The sequence below is a fragment of the Octopus bimaculoides genome, chromosome 6 (assembly GCF_046866305.1).
Source record: "Octopus bimaculoides isolate indiv1 chromosome 6, ASM4686630v1, whole genome shotgun sequence".
Classification (NCBI taxonomy): Eukaryota; Metazoa; Mollusca; class Cephalopoda; order Octopoda; family Octopodidae; genus Octopus; species Octopus bimaculoides.
In genome coordinates, this window is record NC_142933.1 from 66,213,468 (window position 1) to 66,226,768 (window position 13,301).

At 37.4% G+C, this 13,301-nt stretch overlaps 1 long non-coding RNA gene across 1 annotated transcript; it reads left to right on the top strand.

Moving 5' to 3' along the window:
• Nucleotides 1-3,308: 3,308 nt before the first annotated feature.
• Nucleotides 3,309-6,573, top strand: LOC149135240 (uncharacterized). Its single transcript, XR_016242122.1, has 3 exons — nt 3,309-3,410; nt 6,049-6,235; nt 6,355-6,573. It is a non-coding gene; the product is annotated as an uncharacterized LOC149135240 (long non-coding RNA).
• Nucleotides 6,574-13,301: the final 6,728 nt, after the last annotated feature.

Here is a 13,301-nt window from a genome sequence, read left to right on the forward strand (position 1 = left end):
TACTTTTACGTGTGAGTTTTCTGGTCTGACACCATTGCTTTGCGATTTAACTACAAACGTGTACAAATTGAGGCATTACCTTAGTCAAGGTAATAACTGGAAAGGGTTCATTGAGGAGAAGTTAAAGCAGTAATGCGAAAATAAATCGTAAAAGGATTATTATAGACTTAAATTTTGACGTCTTAATAAAGTTTGATGCGAGAGAAAAACTCAGCCGTATAGTAAATGCATTGAAGTCTGCAACGTTTACTGTGGGAAAAGATACATAACAATGAAAATAAAATAGGCCAAGTGCACAAACAACTACTCCATTTACTACTTTTAGGGGATTTTAATGGCTCTAGAATGTTTGAATCGACGATTAGACTGGCCGTAAAGTGCCGATAAACACAGTAGTCATTCAAACTTCCGTTTGGATGACGAGTTGTATGACGGTTTGCAAAGAGAGGATGATGCAATATCAGATACAGAACCTTTCTCTGGCTAGCAAAAGGCAGTTTGAAAGGGTTAAGAGGAGCCATATTTTGCACAGCAATAGAATGACCGGTGAAGCTTCCAGTACTGCTATAGATATTGCAACTAATTATCCCGAGGAGCTGAAAAAGAATTATTGACGAAGGAAGCTACACAAAAAAGTCAACGTTAGTGAAACTGGGCTTTCTTGGAAGCACATGCCGAGTAAGAAAAATTAACAAGTTTACACACTTCCAAAACTCGTCTGACGCTTCTTGTAGGAGGAAATGCTGCTGATGATATGCAATTCAAGTCCTTACTGATGTATCATCCAGTAAATCCAGACTTACAAGTGTTACGCTTAGTTTACTCAACCTCTGATTTGGCGTTCAAATAAGGCTTGAGTGAATGTGAGCCTTTTCAAAGAGTGGTTTATAAACTTTATTTGCCACACTGTAGAAAGGTACAGTGTCAGGCGTAATATTTCCAACAAACATTCTTCCTTTTAGACAATGCACCAATGCATTCCCAAGGACAATATATTTGCTCCGGCCATTGAACCAAGGTGTTATAGCTAACTTTAAAGCATATTATCAAAGGACTCTGAAATAAATCATTAAAAAAATTGATGGGCAAGATAAGCTTTCAATTAGAGATTAGTGAAAATAGTTCAACATTATGATGCTGTGAATAATATAGCAGAGTTAAGGAATTACGTGAAACCCTCCTGCTATGAATGGCGCTTGGAAAAAAATATAATCAGACTGAATCTGTGGCTTTATAGGTTCTTTTTGTTTTTCTTTTTAACCAGTAGAATATCTGCATCAAGTTCAGCAGGATACTGTAACACTAGCAAACGATGTAGGATTGAACAGTCGAAGATGATAGGTGTGATTTGCTAAAATATCAGACAGAACGTTTGCCTAATGAGAAACAAATGCTTCTAAAACAAGAGTGAGCTGCAGGGTAAGAAGAGAATATAGAAGCCTCATCCACTCCACCACAAAGATTGCAAAAAAATGGCTAAAGGATTGTCGCTTGTAGAGGAAAGTTTGCAATCCTTTACTGATAACGATTCTAATCGTGAATGTTATAAAAATTAGGAGAGCTTATAATGAATATATTTCCTACGCTGAGCTGTACAAAGGAGTGGTGTACTGTAAATATCAAAAGAAATATAAATGAGGAAGTTATTCACTCCTGTAACAGATGCTAACGACAATGATCTTCAGAGTAGTAGCTCCCATTATACTAGATTTATTACACTGTAATGAACATATTTTGTGATGAGTACGCACCCTACTAGAATATCACAGCATTCTAAATTATTCCCTAAAGTACTTCGCTTAAAATGTTCATTGTATATACATTTTGTATTGTGTGCGTTTACAAAATATTTTTATGCATTAAAATTATTGTTTTTTTTTTTTTATTAATTTTGTTTTCGTAAACATTCCGTCAACAGGCATCTTAATTTATAAAATGGAAATCAATGAGAAAATATGTTTCTCGTTGCAGAATTGCGCGTTACGGCAAGAGTTTCAGGGATGCAACACTTTTGTAGTGCAGGGGTACCAGTTAAAATACTGGTATTTCACATCTTCAGGAACAGCTGAGTCTAGTAAATAGGTTCGACTGCTGAATGAAACTCATTGTAAAAAAAGAAAACACATCTGGATTCCCCAACATCCCATTTCCACTCAATTATATATAAAACCGAGACTAATTAAATAAAAATCAATAATTGTTACATTGTGAGCCGAGTTTATGAACCAGTATCGATTCTCGATTGTGCCTGTTTCACCTCCCTTATGTCGCTAATGTTCATTTAAATATCTGAGGCCTTGAGCTGTTGTTTTCTAAGAAATCAATAATGAACGTCATAAACGAGCCTTACACAGTGGAAGTATGCTCTCGCAAACTGAGTTGACAGTCTGGTTTCAATCATCGAGTGTAACGATCTGACTTCAATTCAGCCGCTAATATATCTGAAAAAGGGATGAATGTCACACAGTCTCATTTTTCGTTACTACGAAATCGAGACTTTAAACTATAAATCACAATTGTTTTGTAATTCTGTATGTAACCTCATCATTATTTTACAGTATTTTCTACGATATATGTATGGCAATTTGCTGTCGTTTTTATTTACCCCTAGATTAATCTTGACCAAGCAAATCTATGGTTGAAGGCAAACCGTCATTTTTTTTCTTTTGCAGGGTTGTGGGTGGGGGGTGGGGGGTCAGCACAACATTATAGAATGAGTAGTTACTTTTTTAATAGAGTATGAAAGGAGCTTCGGCTTCTATTTTCTGTCAAAATAGATCCATCGCCAGCTTTTATATGAAATTTGGTTTCCATTGATGGTAGCTACACATGTAAACGTTATGACAGTGCGGTTACGAAGTTTTCAACTAAATTATAGTCGTCTCCTTTACTAATTTGGATGGCTTGGCACTCCGTCATTTACGACGGTGAGTGTTCCAGTTGATTCGAACCTGCTCATGAAATTAATGTGCAAGTGTCTGAGCACTCCAGATACGCGTAAAGTAGTTCTCAGTGAGACACATCAAATGTAACAAGGCTGGCCCATTGAACTACCGATACAACTCATTACAACTGAAAGGACTGGAGCACTGTAAAACAAAATGTCTTGCTAAACAACTCAATGCGCTGATGAGATTCGAACTCACAGCCATACGATCGTGAGCCGCATACGCTAAACAGAAAGCTACACATCTTCACTAATTCGTATATTCAAATTAAACTGTGAAGTAGTTTCGTAAAGCGTCGTGTTCGAAATATTCAAATATCATTAACAATATAATTGGATCACTCGACGAATTGTCATCCCAGACTTGAGCAGTTCTTCACATAGAATATTCTAGGGTGGGGCGCAGGCGAATCTTCAGGTGTAAAAACCAGTGGTGATAATTTTCCAGGTAGAGTAAAACAAGGTAAGACCAAAATATTGACCTATTTCATTGACACATCATCACAACCCCCACCACCACTATCACCGTCACAATCATCATCATCACCAGTAACATCACCAACACTACTACAACAACCACCAAAGCCACCAACCCTACTACAACTACTACCACCAACACTGGGAATAGTAGACAAAAATCTTCCTCAAATCCCACTATTAGATATAATTATTATCTATATAAAGATTATCAATAATACTGACCATATATCTGTAACTTCAATTATTTATGGAACACACACACACACACACACAGACACACATATATAGTCTGAATTTTATAGTGCTAATTATCCATCACGGCTGGTCTTCCCAATCAGTTTCGCGTGAAATGGAGTGTTAGGCAACAAACCAGCTATATAATATACGCTCGTCAGAGACAGCCGACATGGGAGGGGAAATGGCAACCGCTCTCCACAGTTGGAGGTGGAACTGAGCACCTCCAACAGTGGAGAGCGGTCGCCATTTCCTCTTCCATGTCGGCTATCCCTGACGAGCGTATATTGGTTTGTTGCCTAACATTCCATTATATAATTTCGCGCGAAACCGAATGGCAAGACCAGCCGTGATAGATAATTAACACCATAAGATTCAGACAATATACCCACTCTTACAAGCAGTTATACGAATGCATCTTCTCCCTGACTTATGGTCTCTTAGACGACTCAAGCGCGTATATATATATATATATATATATATATATATATATATATACGTGTGTGTGTATATAGTGAATCTTGCACGCATGAGGTGGATTCGATCCACCATAGCCAAATTTAAATTAACACTTCAACAGAACTTTTCTCACGGTGGAACATAGTTTTTCTGTGACAGTAGTTTTACATTTGCCAGATTGCTTTAGCTGAGCCGAAATAATGTGTTCACCACTTGACCTTTCTAACCTCTCCTAGACCACCAAAAGCTAGAATTAAGATAACAAATACCACCAACTAAATCTATTGTTCTCAATGATATGTCCATCCTTTTGGATAATTATAAAAGCAAGAACCCCAAGCAAAAATCGGTTAGTCACTTTAGTTAATGGCTTGGTGACAACAGAGCTAGTCGGCTCGTGACAACTCAATCAGTTAGTTAATGAATGACAAACTCGAGCCAGAGACAGCTGCCATCAGTTAAGGAACAGAACGCTAGAATCATGATCCAAAGCAAAGCAGCTACTAAAGACAATGGCCAAATGGAGAAATGAAATCTACTGTCAGTAGCTATGAAACCCAACTTCCCACACTCTCTCACTTTCACTAACTCAGTTTGTCTTCGGTGCACGTTACCATATCTCTCTCTATGGTTTACTATTACAATACGAAGACACAAGCCGAAATTAACTTTTTTACTTCGCACGCTCTAGGATTTTATCACCTGCCCGTTGAGGCAAGGTATTATATTCAATGTAACGGTAAATAAATATTTTCTTCACAACTTCAATCACTGTTCTTTCATCTTTACATATTCGCTATCAACGAAGAACCAATCTTTACAAACAGATTACATTCCATCCTACTATGTATCGACTATCGTCTTCCCATATTATTGTTTACTAATTAATATCATCCGTTACATATATATATATATATGTATGTATGTATGTATGTATGTATGTATGTATGTGTGTGTGTGTGTGTGTGTGTGTGTGTGTGTGTGTAATTTACCATACAGATAGACGTAGAACAAGAACAGTTTTATGTGAAACAAATTCAATTAAATGTGGGTTGGAGAGACGATTCTTCAAGTGTAACAGGTTGAGGTGGCAATTCATCAGGCGGACACACCGGAGTTACGCGATTCTTCAAGTGATTCAAGTTCCTGTTTAACCTTAGGTCAATTCTAATCAAGCAAACCTATCATCAAAGACATCCCAGACCTGACCATCCCGTTTTTTTTTCTTCCAGATATTGTGTTTTTCGGACATTATTCAATGTGCACTTCCTTTTTAAACTAATATAGTGATTTGAGGAAGATTTGACTACTATTCTAGTAGGCAGATTTTACAAATAAAGACTCTTTCGTTGGCTTGTTAACAACAGTTATATTTTATATCACACATGTTGATTTCAGATTTTGGCACAACCAGTGTTCAGCAGGTACTTATTTTATCGGTCCCGAAAAGGTGAAAGGCAAAGTCGACCTCGGCGGAATTTGAACTCAGAACGTAAAAACAGATGAAATGCCGGTAAGCATCATACTCAGCGTGCTAACGATTCTGCCAGCTCACCGGCTTATTTTGTGTCACTCGTATTATCAAACCAATAAGTGAGTCACTATGCGGTCGCTTGATCTGCTAGAAATAGTAACCAAATTTCACTCAAATCATATTCCACTGTCTTGAAAGGAAGACACTTTGAATAATGAAGTCCCTGGAGTACACTGCTAGGAGTAAAAAAAAAAAAGCGAGATGGTCACACTTTAAACACTTTTGATCTAATTGAACGTTTGAACGTCAATTGGGGGTTAAATGGTCCTAAAGTACAACAGGAGTCATATTGCTTTATAACGTATGTACAAAGTCACACATTAGGAAGGAATGGGAGAAGACAGTTAACTTAAACCCAGTAATTAACTGAATAGTTTTTTGTTCTTTTTATCAGGAGCTATGGAATGCAAAATCGACCTCGATGAAGGCACGCAAGTAAATGTATTACAAGTAATTTTTTCAGTGCCCTACCATTCCACGGTCAATGAGTTGTATTGGTTTCTAGTATCGACACAAGAGTATAGTCGATTAAATTGACAAGTTCCTTGACTGGCACCTCATCGACTTCGGAAAGAGAAAAGGTAAAGTTGGCCTCGGCAAGATTTGAACTCAAATTGTTCAAATTTCGTCGAGTGGACAAATATAAATTTTATAACCAAAATATATGTAGCAAGTAATCCTTTCTTATTTTCTTCTAAAGGCAAAGGCTTGAAATCTTAGAGGCAAGGCTAGTCGATTACATCGACCTCCGTGCCCAACTCGAAAGGGTAAAAGGGAAAGTCAACCTCGGCAAAATTTGAACTCAGAAAGTGAAGACGGACGAAATACCTCCGGCATGCTAACGATTCTGCCAGTTCGCCACCTTAAAGATTAGCAAACAATAACAGCAAAAGAATATATAAACTATAAAAGAAATTTTAAAATAAATAATCAATTATATTGAAGAAAAGAAACTTAATTGTAAGAATGTTTTTAAAAGTAATAGCAAATAAATAAATACATTATATTCGTTGAACACGATGTTTACAAATGCGGTGATGTACATCATCTTTTCTGCATTATCTAGTTTAATAATTATGATCGATAAAGCTGTGATCTAATGACGACATGAATTGGATCACCGTAGACGCAAAGTTCCACTCCAATTTCTTCTCACAGTACGAAAGAAGTTTGTGTTCTGCGAGATAATGAGAATTTATAGTGTTTCGAGAGCAGGGCTCTTCGCCAGAGAAGAAGGGGGTGATTTTATTTCCATTAGTTTTCATCGACAATGTCTGACATTAAAATAGGGTCTAAAAGGGAGATGACTCTGATGTTTTAAATTTTAGACCTTCAATTCTTTAGAGAACAAATCAAAAATACATTAGCACAAGTTTAGCTTACTGTCATTAAATTGTTTGGTTAGTATCCATTACGATAATTCTCCATCTGTTTTGTCTATGATAAATGAGGGATAAGCATATAATGATAAGGGAAGAAATATTTTTTTAATTATATAATATTTAAGCCAATAATTACTTCTTTCCATAGGCGTGTAAAATTCTATGGTAACCTAGAATGAAAAATGAGAAATTTTCGTATTTATGACTTCATAAATAAAATTAATAACCTGAATTAAGTATAACGCTAACCGAAAAACGAATCGTTATTGTCAGTTACCCGATTGTCTTACCATCAACATGCCTGTGACTGATAGGCGCACACACACACACACATTCGCGTCATTGGTTAGTGGGTGTCAAACTGGTTGTTACACGTGTCGTTCAGTGAATTTAGGAAAACGTGACGACGGTGGTGGTGTTTTTTTTTTTTGGAGGTGGGACGTGAACGCTGTTCTGAATGCTTATAAATTGAGTGAAATAAGTTGGCTTCGAACGAAAATCGAAACTGCGCCAAAGGTAGAGCAAGTACACCGGGAGCTTGATTCTTGCATCACGGCGCTCGAGTTCATAATGATTTATTTATAGATATTTCTTATACTGTCATAAGAGAGTGACATAAGAGAAATGTAAACGAGAGGGTGGAACCCTTTATAAATATGTGTAGATATACATAGATAATAAGCCTTATATATACATATGTACATATATATTTATACACAAGAGATAAAATACTTTTATATATATATATATATATATATATATATATATATATATACGGGGTAGGGTATATATATATATATATATATATATATATATATATACGGGGTGGGGTATATATACGTGTGTACATATACAATTTATATACACACGTGTGTGTGACGCTTTATAAGTGGAAAGTATAGAACAATGTAAAAGTTAAGCGATAAGACAATGTAATTAATTAGATGGTGTCAATCATTTCTGGAGTTCAACCGAGTGTGATAAGCACAGGTGCTATCACATGTTACATGGGAGTGATGTGTTTAAAGTGGGTAGAAGTGGGTACCTTTGAGTAAAGTGAACAACGTGCGTGTGTTAGTAAAATAATCCTAAATCATTTTGAGCGGACATGAATAGAGTAGATTACAAAAAAAAAAGACCGTGGATGTGTAAATATGTGAATATACACAAGATCCTGGTCGTGGGGACCAAGCCTTAGGCTCTCTTGGGTGTGCTGGGTGTCAGAGAGCAAAGCCAGCATTTTTTTTCTCTCTCTTTTTAAATTAACCAATTGATATAAGTATATATACGTAAGTGTGTAGGTGTAACCATGTTGACTGCTGAGCGTCAATGACGCAAAGGCCGAATGAAAAAGAATATACAATAGAGTGAATGCCTATGTGTATGTGTAACGTGCGAGCAGGCGTATACACATTGTATGTGTAGGTGAAAAAGAATGTCAAGAAACAGAGAATCTTTCATTGAGTATTATATGTGTGTGCGGGTGAATGTCTGTACATTTGTGTCTCTCAATGAGAATGATATAGGATACCATGCGTTGTACGTTTTACGGAAGTAATTTCATCGAATTTAAGTTATTTTTGGATTTACTGAAATTACTACAGGTTATATATAGATATAATTACTCTTGATATTGTTATTGCTGTTACCGGTGGTGACAAAGAAAAATTGATCTCCGTCGGTTTTCGATGATGAATATTCAGCTGTTCGATGAATTTCACTACCCTCTCATTAAATTAGCTTGTGAAATGGCCAATTAATTCACTGAAGATGTACTCTTCACATAATTCTCAAGCAGAATCGTCGCTGACAGCGGCGTGTCAGGCCGGACTTTTGATTTGCAGATACAATCCAACTAAGCGGCTTCCACGAAGTTTCCATCTACTCAGTTTCACTCGCTCGGCTTGGGTCGAACCGAAGCTATGGTAAATGAGAAATGCCCAAGATGTCCTGCAGTGAGATCGAATTCGGAACCTCTGGATCGCGAAGTGAATTTCTAAACCATTCGGCCATATCTTTACCTTTTACTTGTTTCAGTCATTGATTGTAGCCATGCTAAGGCATCGCCTCGAAAGGTTTAATCGAACAAATCGACCCGAATACATTTTTAAAGAAGTCTGGTGCTTATTTTATCGAACTCTTTTTTTTTTGTCGAACCACTATGTTATGGGGACAATTACACACACACACACACACACACACACACACACACACACACACACACACACACACATATATCAAGGGTGGGACATCTTACGACACATTGGTGTGCCAGAGAAGATCGTGGGTATTATTCGATTACTCTACGAGGAGTTTTCTTGCCAGGTCATCCATGCTGGGAGATTGTCGGAGGAATTCAGGGTCAGCATGGGAGTCAGACAGGGCCGTTTGTTGTCACTGCTCCTGTTCCTCGTCATGCTGGACTGGGTCATCAGGACGCTCTACGCTAACTCCGGGAAAGGTAGTCAGTGGACACTGATGAACAAGCTGGAGGACTTGGACTACGCAGATGATCTCACGCTACTGTCACATCGCCTGCAAGACATGCAAGATAAGGTAGACCACCTGAGAGAAACTTCACGGTGAGTGGGCTTGAGGATCAACCAGGAAAAGACAAAAGTGCTGCGTATCAACAACAAGCAGTGAAATTCTTCACTGATATCGAAAAGGTGAAAACAAGCAATGTTAATTCTCTAAATGAAGTATTAACAGTAACTGCACGATAAAGTGTAGTATATTGCCACTTAAGTGTGGCTGAGCCCTAGGGGTGGATGTTACTGTCCAGTGAAGAATTTCACTAGAAAAGTAGATATAAGATTGCCAGGATTTTGTCTCTCTCACCAAGGGTCAGTGGCTATCGAACGCCGACGAAGGGAAATAACCCTGAAATCCGGATCCGTTCGTGCTATAGATCATGGTGAGAGGGATAACTTCCCTTGGCAAACAGGACACAGTAGTGTGTCGATAAGCCAGCTGGAGGAGATGTCCTCCTGGGGCTAAAAGCAACAGTAACATCCACCCCTAGGGGTCAGCCACACTTAAGTGGCAATATACTACACTTTATCGTGCAGTTACTGTTAATACTTCATTTAGAGAATTAACATTGCTTATATATATATATATATATATAGGCATCATATCATCCACTCTCCTAACCATTTACCTGGTTATCAATAAGAAAACCTTCGACCTATTTCAACTCAGTCCTCCTTCCTTATTCTTTTAAGGTTATCTGTTACCTTTACCGCTGCTCTAACTTCTCCAACAAGTGCATCTATCTCACTTCCATACAAGATGACTTCAATGCATACAACTCTATGTGGTCATTTAAATTATTAGAAATATCAGCCAAATCCACCTCAAAGTGCACTCTACTACCTTAAAAGGATGCATTTGCATTAATGCAGTCCGGAGTATATTATTCCTGAAAAAAAATGGATGAGCTGGCCATGGTTTGCATAAATCTGATGACCATATATTGGTGGTTCTCAACGCGTGTCCATATGAGGTTTTGTTGTTAAGGTTTAGGTGCAATAAATTGGTTATATTTCAACATTACACAGAATATTTTAACAATGGTTTTATACAATTCCAAATAATATTTCATTAAAAAAATATAACTGGATTTTTTAACATGGGGTGGGGTAGTGGAGTAAAATAGGGGTCAAAGGGGTCCAAAGGCAAAAAATGGTTGAGAACTAGTGCCATAGATTAACTGTGAGAAGGTTGAATTGTATCTAAACAACAACAATTCCGCTGGGATCTCGCACTTCTTTAAACACTGAACTTAACTGTTTACATTTATTGTTCTTGTCTCCTTGACCCTCTCATCAACACTCCAAAAGCTCTTGACTTGTTTTTCACGGAAACATCCACTCTTTACCCAGCTACTTTCATCTCTGTTCCTATCGGATCGTTTGGCTACTGACGAATCAAACTAACTCACCATCTTCCTAACACACAACAGCACTTGCATCCCCAAAAACTGCTATCTGTTGCAAGCTCCCTCAATTCAAAACTCTTGGAAGCAAATGAACCAGCCGAGACGGGTAAGTGGTATCATCTTCCTGGGTACATTTATCTTCACCCCTATCGCAGCTAAAGCCGATAGCACTGAATCAGTTATGCAGAGGAAGAGCTCCACTTCCAAAGCATAAGAGCTGTTTACCAACATCAAGAGGATGTCTTTCTACATCGCTCAAGTCTCCTTGTCCTTTACCACTAACTAATTTCGTAAAATCCTCCTGATAGCTTTATATGTAATATTCTTGTTCATAAAGATTACTCACTTACTGCCCGTTTTGTTATCAACTTCCAAGAGTGAAAACTTCAACGTGAACAAATGAGGCCGCCTCTACGATATCACATGACTCACTTGATATAGGAGACTAATTTCCTTCAAATAACGTTCTTTCGTCCTGCAAAAGGATACGTTAAATAATACGATCCTGGGTTCAGTATGCCTACAAAAATCCGGAATTATCACAGAATAACCTCGATCATACTTTTACTCAATAAAAGCAAATCTAAACTAAATAAAAATTACAAGTGAGCATCTGAAATGGAGGCTTTATGTTAGTGTTTCTTGAAATGGGCTGCACGCTCCACAGTAGGGTATGACAGTATTTTGATGGGGCATGAGTTACTTCTGAATGAGGTGTACGTTAATTAACAAGTAAATAAAACATACAATAAAGTTTTTAAAAAACTTCTCTTGAAAATTATACGCAGTATACTTTGTTCGTTCATGGTAGACAAATGTGTGTGTGTGTGCGTGTCTTTGGTCCCCAATCGCTGCTTGACAATCGGTGTTGGTTTGTTTGCGTCTCCGTAACTTAGCAGCTCGGTAAAAGATATTGATTGAATAAATATCGGGCTGTCAAAATATAAGAACTGTGATCGGTTCATTCGACTAAAATCTTTCAAGGCAGTGCCCCAGCATGGCCACAGTCCACTGACTGAAGCAAGTAAAAGATAAAAGATATATACATTTGTGTGTGCGCGCGTGTGCGGTTAAGAAGCTTACTTTACAATCACGTAGTTCTGGGTTCAGTCCCAATATACGGCACCTTGAGCAAGTATCTTCTACTATTGTCCCGGGTCGGCCATGAGTGAAATTTTAAAAGTTATTTCCAGCCCCTATTTTGAACTCCGATTCCGTTGCATCTTCCATTTGAAACTGACCTCCTACAACCTAAAGCGTTGTGTTTGTGTGTGTGTGTGTGTATGTGTTTTGTTTTTCGTGTTTTATCTATTTCTAGTATAACATTCTTATTTTTCCCATTTCATACTTTTCTCCAAATATCTTTTTATTTCAACGTCTTCCTTAACTTATTTTGACTTTCATTTTTTCTATATTTCATTACTTCATTTTAATTCTTCTTCTTCTTCGCTTTAATTTTTATCTTTTTCCCCGCAAAACCTCACCAACCTGTTCCATCCCATGAAGTCAAATCCACGACCTTCCTAAACTTCTCAGTCATTCACTCTTACTTCCTGCCTTCCATTTCCCCCTCCCTCTATACTGTCCATTCACCCTCCAGTATTTCTCGCATCGTATTTTTATCCTCTTCTATTCTATCTTTATTTTTATCTCTCATTATATATATGTGTGTGTGTGTGTGTGTGTGTGTGTCTTCCATTTGCTTAATATCAATAGCTTTATTAACAGTTCCTTTTTTAAAACATCACAACTACATTGGGATCACTCCGAGAATAACTTTCTTCCTCCCACCACTCTCAATTAACTAGAAAAATTCCATCAGTGCGGCTTTCCCACTGACTGAGTAAAAAAGAGAGACAGAGACAGACAGAAAAAAGGAAAATGTACCTTGCATTTGAAAACTAAGGAAATTTTTTTTTTTTAACTTTTCATTTAATTTTTCCACAATTTAATCGTAAATTGAAAAAGTCGCAAACTGAAACCGGTTCTAAAATGTTCTTCATGATAAAATTATTTGAGCATTTTCTACCTTGTCTTATTTTTCTTATACATATCAACTCGTGTGTTCCTTTTCAATATTCTACATATATATATATATATATATATATATATATTGAAAGAGAGAGAGAGAGAGAGAGAGAGAGAGAGAGAGAGAGAGAGAGAGGTCATCATCATCATTTATTGTCTGTTTTCCATGCTGGCATGGGTTGAACAGTTTAACTGGAGCTGGCCAGCTGAAGAGCTGCCAGGCTCCATATCTGTTTAGGCATAGTTTCTACGGCTGAATACCCTTCCTAACGCCAACTACCTTACAGAGTGTAC